The sequence below is a fragment of the Puma concolor genome, chromosome C1 (assembly GCF_028749965.1).
Source record: "Puma concolor isolate L17-30 chromosome C1, mPumCon1.1.hap2, whole genome shotgun sequence".
NCBI lineage: Eukaryota > Metazoa > Chordata > Mammalia > Carnivora > Felidae > Puma > Puma concolor.
This window is the reverse complement of record NC_141674.1, coordinates 187,002,099-187,014,050: the sequence shown is the minus strand read 5'-3', so window position 1 is coordinate 187,014,050 and position 11,952 is coordinate 187,002,099.

Sequence of the window (11,952 nt, the reverse complement as noted above, 5' to 3'; positions counted from 1 at the left end):
GCCATAACCCACATTAGTTTTCAGTTATTAACTGAAATTTTCCCAGTGGTCTACTAAGTAAAATGTAGGATTTATGTTCCATAGCTATTCCTGCTACAGATTAAGACTTCAGTCAGATCTTTCTCACATATGAAGTGAAGAAGAGCCTAGAACTTTCCAGGAACATGTCAGGTCAAGGGGAGCCTTTGATTGCTCCAATTGGTTTATCTTTCACACACTAGCTCTTTCTCTAAACTTCTACTAGCCTATATTTTAATATTGTCACTTTTGTTTGTGAGGTTGCATTCTGCATCTGGTTAATATTAAAAGCTCTTGGGTGCAGAAATTGGGTTCTATATTCCTGCAACGTTGGATTAGGAGTATAGTATTTTCAAAACACTTATTGACTGAATTATATAAATTGGTTGCAACTTAACTGGATTACTTAAAAGATTTGCTTTAATTTTTCCCCTTATATATGCATGCATAAGCACATTAGAATTATAACAAGACTGTAACGCTGATCAGCCACACAGTAAGAATGGAGCTACCTGTAAATTCTGGGAGACATTTGGCTGAGAAAAATCTGTACAGTCAAACGAATATAATATGGAATGGATGGGTGGCCTGAAGTATAGATAGAAAGATGATGTATGTGTGTATTGGGGAGGAGGGTATCTTAGGAGGTTCTTGAGGTAGTACAGTATCCGGATAAAGGCACTTTTATCCAATCTAAGGCTCTATTTCAAAATCCTGTCACTTGAGTCATATTCTTGCCAAAGGCACAAAATGGTGGTCAATATTGGCTGAATATTTCTTCTCCTTACATGCCTCTGGGTTGGTGTTTCTCTTTGTATTAGTGTTTCCATTATAGATTACTGAAGCTGATTATATCATGATCTGGAATAAAAGGTTTTACATCTTTAGGTTATTATTTTGACTGTGCATTATTTCAGTCAAATCAAGATCAGTCCAGAGAAAGGGAAAGCAACATCATCACGGAAGAAGCACAACTCCACAGAGGAAATACAAGTCAGCATGTGGTAAATTTTAATGAAGTGATCATCATAAAAGATTACAGACTCAATGGAAAAAAGAAAACCACAGAAACCTTTGCCTATTTGTGGAGAAGCTTAAGTACAACCATCCTTTGTAGTTTAAATCTATTCCTAGATATGCCACCTGTATTATTGCCACATTTAAAAAAAGCATATATATTTTCTCAAAAGTTATTATTTACCAAATTAATAATTTTTAGAAAGAAATTATATGTACCTCATGCTTAGAAGTGAAATGTTCCTTAAAGACTGTAAGTGACTTTAGAGGCACCTGAGTGGCTCAGTTGGTTATGCTTCCAGCTTTGACTCAGGTCATGATCTTGTGGCTCATGGGTTGGAGCCCCACATGGGGCTCTGCACTGACAGTGAAGATTCTCTCTCCCCCCCAGCATTCTCTCTCTTTCTCTCTCTCTCTTCACCTGTCCTGCTTGTGTGCTCTCAAAATAAACAAACTTAAAAAAAAAGATTATAAGTGACTTTGATACTCTCTAAAATCTGCCCTGCCCCCAACTCCTCTCTCCCCTGTCAACTAAATTGACACCTAATCTGAGATTCAGTAAAAATGTTCTTATTCAACATTGTGGGTATTTAATCCAGAGAATTTGGAAACTGAGAGTATTAACTGAAAAGAGGAGGGTGGGGCTGTGGTCTGCTGAGCATGCCTGAGTCTGTGGCAGCATATGCCTTATCCCAATCCATACCTTCAGATTCTTTCGTCGAAGTTGCACACGATTCAGTATAAAAATGCTATTGATATAATGCATGTTTGTGTATACCTCATTTAAGGTTTCATACTTGAGATGGTTAGCAATGTAACTGCTTTATTGAAAAGATGTGGGACTTTTGAAAAGATGTGGGACTTTAGGCACCATGGCTCTGGAAAGCAGGGCAGTTACAGCGCCATCTGTCTTCAGTAAAAGTTGCTGCATCCCACTCCCATCTCATTCTCAACTGGGCCATGATCATACCCTCTGCAAACCAAAGGTTTGTTTAGTGAGTTGTGAAAGTTGTTTCTTTTGCATACCGGCCTCTGTTCGCAGTAGAATAATTAAGTAATCACTGCTATCATGTGAATCCAGCCTAATGTGGCAATGTTTGGGTTCATATGGAAACAATTTGGCATAAGAGGTAATTACTGAAAGTATAATGTAGTCTAATTCTTGGGCAAGTGATAACAACATCAGCAACAGTTACCCATCATCACTTTACCTGATAGTGTTTATTAAGCACCCATAGGCCAGTGGCCACACACTGTGGATTATACTAACAATTAAAGTGGGCATAGACCTTGACTTCTAGGCACCTACCAGAGAGAACAGATAGCAGCAGATCATCATGTGCGCAAACTGAATACTTCTCAATCCTCTTGTTTTTTCAAACAACATGACTTTGCTGGCTGCCATATATCCCTGGGCAAACTGCTGTAGAAAATGTAAGCTCTAAGACAAAAGATGGAGAATTACGATTTCCACAGGGAATTGAAAGTCTTAATGCCTCAGTCAGGTATTACCCTAAGAGTGTGTGAATACAAAAATACATTCAGGATCAAAGGAAAATTCTGTCAAGAATGTGAATGGGCCACTTCATCCTTCCACCAGCCAATTGCATTCTCCCAGAAGAAAGCTCCAGAGTATGTGATTTGGGTAGGATCTTGAAGGCCACTTAGCCAACTTCCCACTTATATGGAAGTGTCAGTCACAAGAGATTGTCACTGGCAGTGTTCAAAACAAGCCTATTAAAGCTGTAGGAAATTTAAATTTTAATATTCCCCTGAGTGATACACTGGATTTGAACTTGGATTTAATTGGAAATATGAATATTTGAGTGGCAAAAAAGGACCCTACAACTTATTGTCTTTCTAGCGTATGTAAGCAGTAAGGCAGACCCTATCATATGCATTGTGACTCATCATGATCATTTGTTCTTCTCTGCTCTTTATTTTAGCAACTTCATCCAAATACAAACTCTATTTTAATATATTATTCACAATTCACATAATGTCATTGTGCTTTTAATGGAATAGCATTCTATTGCTGTTTTAATTTGGAAGAAACTGCAAGATAATTTTTCTTGGAAAGGATTGTGATGAATCAGATCTAAGTCTTAAAAGCTCATAGTTTGGATGGATGCAAAACTTCAGACCTAAATGGAGTTGTATAGTAGGGGGAGAGATGAAAGGGACTTTGGTCTTTGAAAAAAATGTGTCCCTTCCTTACAATTGCAGAATAGGACACCCAAATGATGTCATTGAATAATCTGTCTTGAATATGAATTCCTGGAGAACAGACTATCTTCTCTATGTTCTGAAGAGAACCTATAAAATGCTTCCTATAGAAGAATTCTCACTGTAGCATCTGATGATAAGTAATCCATTTTAGATAGGTGTTCTCTAAGTGAAAGGGTCTGAGCAGGAGAAGAAATCTATTACTTGCCACCAGTTCTGTTTTAACTCAAGAATTTACTCACATTTTTTGATAATATACATAATATACATATGCCTTGATTATCATCACTCAACCCAAACAGTACCTTCCTGAATATTTTTGCCTAATCTATTTGTAAGTAGATTAAGACATTTTCAAAGTTTTGGTGAGTTGCAACCCTGTCTATATAAACACTGTCTGTTAAACAATGTGCTGTAATTTTATATGGAATCTGGAGCCTGTTAGAATATAAAATCCCAGAGTAGTCCCAGAGTTATAGGTTCATGTGGTCTGGTCTTTCAAATAAAAGATGGAGACTTTCAAAGAAAAGATGGACTGACTTTTTATAGCTCCAGTGTATGGCAAACCTGTATTAGCCAAGGTTCTCCACAGAGACAGAACCAATAGGATGTGTGTATATATAGAAAAAATATTTGAAGAATTGGCTCACATAATTATGGAGGCTGGCAAGTCCAAAATCTGCAAGATGGGCTGGTAGCCTGGAGACCAGGGAAGAGCTGATGTTGCAGTTCAAGTTTGAAGGCTGCCTGCTGGCAGAATTCTTTCCTACTTATGGGAGGTCCACCTAGTGTTCCATTCAGGCCCTCAACTGATTAGATGAGGCCCACCCACATTATGGAGAGCAATCTGCTTTATTCAAAGTCCACTGATTTAAATGTTCATCTCATCCAAGAACACCCTTACAGGAAAACTCAGAATAATGTTTGGCCTCATATCTGGGCACCATGTCCCAGCCAAGCTGACACATAAAGTTAACCATTATGATAGCCAATAGCTGCATTTGAAGGAGAGTGTTGCTTTTCTCTTTTTTCCCAATTTGGGCAGCATAATTTTGATTGTGATAGGAAGCAATACAAATACACACACACAGGAGTTCATAGTTAGATTTTGTGAAAGCAGGGAATAGTTAATAGAGAATGAATGGATTCACATTATAAAATGACAACACTATACATTTTGCCACATGATTAATACTAGCCAGTACATGTAACCATTTGCATAATATTTAAAGTGGGGGAAGGGATTTTGTTTAAAATTCTACTTCCTTCCCACTGAGAGTCTTGTGACTTGTCTATGTAAATAAGATCCAGAAACTCTTCTAGATTCTTCTCATCTTTTGTTTGTTCCATCAGACTCTTGTCTCAAGCCAGTCTAGGCAGGGAATATTATTTATTTCAGGGTGGCAGTCTTCTGAACTTGTTCATATCTGCTTTTCTCTTCTCTCCTGCCCTGCAATATCTCACAGACATTCAGAGCTTCTCATACTCTAAAACCTGCAAACATTCAGAGACAAAGCTTGGCCGTTCTCTCTTTTCTCACAGCATTCTATCCCTTTAACTTTTTTCAAGCATCAAGCAATTCTTTTAGAAATATTAATCACACTTTTCCTGGAGTCTCAATAACCAAGTGATTCTAGAAACTAAGCCAGCAAGCAAGAGTGTTTCCCAATTTCCTTCCCCTTCTCCAGACCTGATGTCTCTGCACAACAAGCCCAGGGCCTTACCCTGCAAAATCAGAACTCTCTTTAAAGATGAATGAGGAGAAGAATGAGCAGGTGAAAGCAAGGTTCTCTTTAGCAGAAGAGAACCTTAGAAGTATTGGGAGTGGGGGTGAGGGAAGGTTGTGTGGCAAAGAGGAGAAAGCTGGGAGATCACACGTAATAATATATTTGTCCCAAGGACGTGTCTAATTAATCATTTCTTTGCCTAAATCATGTAAGTCATATGCTCTCTTCAACTGATGCCCTCCACTCTGTAAGGGGATGGGAAGTATGGTAGTGTGTGAGGCAGCACATATCAATTTTGGATAGCTCTAACGGTTGGAAATTTTCTCCTTTGTGTCAAAGTCTTCTCTGCAAATTGATTCATTCTCCTACGTCTGCCTCCAGGAACAATGAGTCTTTATTACCTATCATGGCCCTTTAAATACATGAGTACTACATGCTCCTAAATCTCATTTTTCCCAGTTTAAAGCCCCAAGTTGCCTCAATCAATCTTTATATGACATGATTTTTAGACTCTTCTCTCTTTTAATTGTGATTCTGGATGTTTGCTAGATTTAAATGTTATGCCTCAGAACTGACCTAAGTACACCAGCCAAAGTACACTAGTAAAGTGGAATTACTACTGTATTTTCCTATGACTTACTCTTATCAGGGTGACAATTGTAGTTACATTTGCTTTATTAACCATCATTTTCATGGTTTGCTCATATTGAGATTATTTTTTTAATGTTTATTTGTTTTTAGAGAGCAAGCGGGGGGAGAGGGAGTTTCAGGGAAAAAGAGAGAGAGAGAGAGAGAGAGGGAGAGAGAGAAAATCCTAAGCTTATAGCACAGAGCCCAACACAGGGCTCCATCTCACGAACCATAAGATCATGACCTGAGCAAAAATCAAGAGTCAGATGCTTAACCTACCAAGCCATCCAGATGGCCCTCATGTTGAGATTATAACAACTCAAATCTCCTGGTCTTTTTCATCACAATCATTGCCAGTCAAGAACCTCTCCATCCTTACTTCTCCATCTTCGTTGTTAAATTTTATCTGGTCAATCTATTGTTCTGGCCTTTCAAAATCTAGCTGTCTGATAATTACATAAAATATCCAGGACCCAGAAACATTAAGGTTCTAATGTAAAAGAACTGTTGCTGCGTGTGAGCAATGAAACCAAATAAACATACATTTAAATAAAAATGATCAGTATTACATGAGAACAAAATTGAATCAAACATAAAATAATTCCTCTGAAAGGAAATATAAAAATATCTTAAAAGTTATAAATGGAAAATTAATAATTGAGGAGTAATGATCCAGCTCTAAATCCCAGAGTATATCAATAAAGGCCAGAAAGTGCATGAAGTAAAGTGAATGAGATAGGGAGAATATAAATATACCAAATTCCTAATATCCCATAAAGAGAATCAAAGGTTTTGTTTCATTCATGAATTTGATATCTTGTGAAATACAGGTTCCCATATGATTTGAAAAACTTAGCAGCAATCACAAGTAAAATAAAAAAAGATAAGATGTCTACATTCCAAATCACTGTGGAAGATAAAAGCAATCAAAACACCAATCATAGAGCAAAACACAGGCGCACACAAAATAAACAGCAAGACATTACTCAGAAACAAAAGGAATAAACAAAATACTAGAGGTAGAGTTAAATATCAGATATAACAATTGAAGTAAGTGTTGCAAGCTTTCTAAAAGCATATATTCTTTAGGATGAGCTTAAGAAAAGGTAAAGAATAGGCAGATTTAAACCAAATAACACAAATGTTTACTACAAAAACATAAAAAATTACAACTAATTGAACAAAAAGTGATTAATATCATTGATATATAAAGACCCCATACTAATTGACAAAATAAAAAAAATTTCCATTAGAAAAATGAATAAAAGAATAACAATTTACAGAAGAAACACAAATGGTAATATTTGTATGAACAAATACTCAGTGTTGCTCTAGTCAATAAAATCCAAACCAAATTAAAAGAAAATTTGAGATTGTTTGTTTGCTCTGTTTGCCTACCAAATCAACAAAGAATTTGAAAAGGAAAGATTGTTTTGAATCATAGTAAAATGGGTTCTTTCTCAAACCAGTTCCGGTAGTGATGTAAATTGGTGCAAGCTTTCAAAGAATTAGTTCAGTACTGTGTATCAGAAATCTTTAAGACATCTTTCTACTCCATAATTTCACTTCTAGAAATGTGTCCTAAGGAAATAATCAGAAATGCAGGTAATTATTTCTGAATAATAAATTGCAAAATTATTTACATAAAAACAAAAAATTTTCAGAATAATAGAGTAATGACTGAATAAATTATAATGTGTTATGGATCCATTAGAAATTATGTTTATAGAGTTTAAAAAAAATTTTTTTAATGTTTATTTATTCTTGAGAGACAGAGAGACAGAGCATAGCATGAGTGGGGGAGGGGCAGAGAGAGGGAGACACAGAATCCAAAGCAGGCTCCAGGCTCCGAGCTGTCAGCACAGAGCCTGACGCGGGGCTCAAACCCACAAACTGTGAGATCATGACCTGAGCCGAAGTCAGACGCCCAACTGACTGAGCCACCCAGGTGCCCCTATGTTTATAGAGTTTTAAATGACATGGAGTCAAAGATTATAATCAGATGTCAAGTGAATGAAATGTATGATTTTAGTCCTATAAATGTGTGTGTGTGTGTGCGTTTCCTCAATTCTAAGGTACATTTTTCATATTTTAGTGCTTCATAAATTAAGATGTATTATATATTTAACGTATTTCCTTTCTCAACCCCAAAAGCTGTTTTTATATTGCTGCATTATCTCAAAATGAATTGCATCTTGGAGTCAGAAAAGAACTGTATGTCCACATGCTTTAAAAAATATTGCTTATATATTTAGAAAATAAATTATTTTTTAAAAAGAAAAAAAAATCCCTTGTGGCATAAACATTGCTGAAAAGTTGCTTCTCACATTGGTGTTTACAGAGACTACCTGATAAGAGTTCCTCTGTGCCAGGTTTATGGTGCATGTTCATTACCTGCTCATCTATTTACTCTATTCACTATACAGGGAATGAAGCACATTTGGAGTGGATTTTCATTGTGAACACACACCAGATCCTACTGATCAGCATTTTGTTTTGTTAGGGTCAACAGCCCACCTGTTTTAATTGTCCTTTCCAGGATTTTTCAAGATCACAATATCATGTCTACTTACTTACAGTTTCTAGAATCTGCTCCCAAACCCTATATTGACCACCTTCTGAAAATCCAAAGGGAGTCTGTTCTGTTCAGTCTCCTGACATATCTCAGTGTCTTCGTGATTCAGTGATTGCCCTAAGTCACCTCACAATCATGCCTAGAAGTTCCCTTAGAATCCTGGGGTGCATGTCTGGGAGATGCACCCTGGGATGCCTGGGAGACGGAATATAGGATTCATTTAAGCAGCCCGTTCTTTCTCACAATCCGTGTATCCTTTTAACCCATGTTGGACTTCTTAAGTTTTGAAGATAATTTTCCTTGATTGAAAGGCTCCTTTCATCTACCAGCATTATACTGTCATTTCCAGTATCGTCCATTTTACTTCTTGTTCACATCTGTGATCTAAATAGAGTTGAAATGATAGGTTTTATTGCCTCTGTCACTTTTGTAAGCTTTGGCTTATCAGCACATTAACGATTCTGACAATTTTCTTATACATTGCACAATTTGTGTCCTTGGTTATATGACCTTCCTTGGATTTTTTTATATATATTCTTTCAAAATCTAAACTCATCAGAGTTTCTGAGCAGTCTTACTGCTGTCTTTATCTCTACATTGATTTATCATAATGTGTCGGAATTCCATTTTTAGAGCCCCCCATCTTTCTTAAGCCACGTTCTCCTTTGAAGCCTCTCTTCACAAAGCCATATTTGAATTTTCTCTAAATTGCTTTTTAACTTTTTTCATTCTTAAGGAGTTATGTTTATGCTGGTTCTTTGATCAAAAGTCTACATATTAGGTATTAGCAATTCCAAGATGGCGTGATCATTTTTTCCTGCAGTCTCTATTGTTTTTGTGTTTTCAGAAAATGAAAAATTTTAATGAATAGTATACTTTGTCAAGATAATTAGGCCAAGTAATTGATATCAGTGAGTAGCTATGTGGCAGGGGTCTGCTTGGTCCTGATTGCTCAGTTTTATTCTGTAACACAAAGGGAGAGCTGTCAATCTTGGGGTTTGCCCTCAGGGAAATGCAATGTGACTGGTCCGGCAACTTCAACTATAGCTTCATTTGAAAAACTTGAAAGTCTACATTCACGTTGTATAGAAGCATAGAGTATACACACAGCACATTGAAATCGAGACTCCAAAGTACCTCAACATGCTTCTCCAGGGCCCTGTAATTCATGACCACAATGAGCAGAACAGCAGTGTTCCTTGTTTATTCCATCTGAGTAACTCAATAGTAGTAGAATTAAAACTTCATAAACAAGAAGACATTGAACTCTTTAACAAAGTCAACTATGTTGTGAAAAAGCCCAAATGGGTTTTTCAATGCAGACATTTTGTCGAGACGCTTAATTTGTTTGTCAGACCCCAAATGTGGGAGTTTCAACAATTGTTATTTCTTTTCCATGTGGGACATAACAATATAACAACGTATAGTTTAGCATGTTGTCCTAGCCTTCTCTGTTAGGTTTTGGTCGGATTCTCAATTGAAATGATGATGATGTGTGTGATAGCTGAAGAGCGTTAAGTCAAGATATTTAAAATCTTTTAGTTTGGTGTTGCCTAAGAAAGTCCATTGGTGTGAGTGAAGAAAATATTAGAACTTTTATTTGTATTCATTCCTTATCTTTTCAATTTTAATTTTTGTGGATGTTTCTAATTTATACAATACAATGTAGTAGTACATTTATAAATATATTAATAGATGAATGTAAGTATACCATGGGGGTTAATATTTATTGAATGTGGCACATGATCAAAAAATGTTGGGAGCCATGATGTTTTACATAAAAGTGGTCCATTTTTTTGCAATATATATATATAGTCCTAGAGCTTGGAACTGATATTTTGCTACATTAAAAAACAGGGTCTCTTTAGTATTTACTGAGAAGCCAAGAGGAATGAATATGCTGGAGCGTGGAAAAACAAGTTAAATTAAAACAGGAATTTCCTGATGAGTGACTTTTGGGAAATATTAAAATTAGCCTGCTGTATAAGAAAAAACTTTTAGCTCTCCCTTAATATCTGTTCTTTTTTCCTCCTTAGTAGTGGAACCCATGATTTTTAAATAGTGCTCATTCCTCAGTTTCCCTCACTACTGGTGGTGTAAAGTGACTGAGTGGTAACTAATGGGATGTAATCAAATGTGCTTTGGCTTTTCGGTGCATTAACAATTCTGACAATTTTGTGCAACTTCTGAACAGTGTCCTTACAAAGAAGGGGCGTGTCATTCTCCCCTCCCCCTTCCTGCTGGCAGGTGTAAGAGTGCAATGGCTAAACATGAAGCATCCATCTTATACCATGACTCATACTGAAGATTCACCACTGGATCTAATCTGACTAGTGATAAATTAGATCATGAAATATTTCCATGAAGTACAATATATTGAAGATTGCATTGTAAAACATCTTGCATTCTATGGATTGTACACTTATTATTCCACCTTTGTTTAATATTAATGAGTACATCCAGAGGTAAAGATAAAATTTCTTATAGTTCAAATAAGAAATATGAATATAGTCAACAACAATAAAAAGTAAGGGTAGCAATAAAAGAACTGTGATTTAGAACAGAAAAAAAAAAACTTGATAAGGAGGAGAGAACATTTGATCTTGGCCTGGAGCAAAAAGAAGTGACAGGGATTGGGACTCAGGGGTGGCCATGCAGGTGCAAAATATGTTCTGATGTTGAGAAAGGATTAAGTGTTCATGGGGAAGGGTAAATAGATGGCAAAGAAAATTGCCCTATACTTGGTCTGGGATAAAATACTTCTTGTGTGAGAGAGTTCACAACCAACTTTCTTCTGGGAAGAAATTAGCATTCCTGATAAATGCTTAAGCAATTTTCTGATACACTCTAATGCAATTAAGAGCTCTTCTGGGAAATCAGCTCCTACCCTTTCAGCTGATGTGCTTTAACCAGATTACTTTTTTTCCTGAATTCTGCCTAAAATTTTTATCTAAACAGTCTCTTTTCCTCTAACACATTCCTACCATGGTGAATCTCTGAATTAGCTTCTTTGGACTTCTTCCCTGGCAGCAAGAGAGAAATAAAAACTTAAGCCTGACATTTTTTTTTTTTAGCATAATCATATTAAGACAAAATAAAGTGTGTATGTGAAGGAATAGTAGTTGATAAACCAGGCTTAATGATATTGGAAAGCAATGAATACTAGGCTAAGGAATTTAGTCTCTTTGGTGGGGAGTGTGCAGTCACTTGAAAAGTGGCTAGAAGCACAGTAGGTGCTCAAACGCATAGCTGTTGAATCGAGTTGAGGAGTGTGCTGCAATCCCGGTAGAACCAGAGGGCCCCTTGTCTGGTAAAACACTGTGCTGAGTCATCTGGGGCCATCTGGGCAGCTTTTTCCTCACTTGACTGAAGACATGATGTGAAGTTCATCAATGACCTCCTTGAACTCCTTTGTGATTTGAGAAGCCCCCAATCTTAGCCTTCATTTTTCTTGACCCACATAGTTCATTCCCAGGGTTCTTGCTCCTCTCCTTATGAAAAGTCTCCCCTCTCAGGCTGTCATGACATTGTGCTGTCTTAGTTCTTTTCCTCTTTACCTTCCTAATTCTGACCACCAGTCTTATCTCCTCAGTGACTTTCTTCCTCTTCTAGCCTCTGAGTACACCCTGAGGTGCTGTCCTGTGCCCTCCTCTTTCTGCATGTACTTCCTCATAGGGTGTTCATACCTGATAGTACGACAGGGCCTCCTGCAGTGTAGGAAATATCTTTCACCATATCAAATGCAAGAGCTATTCCTAT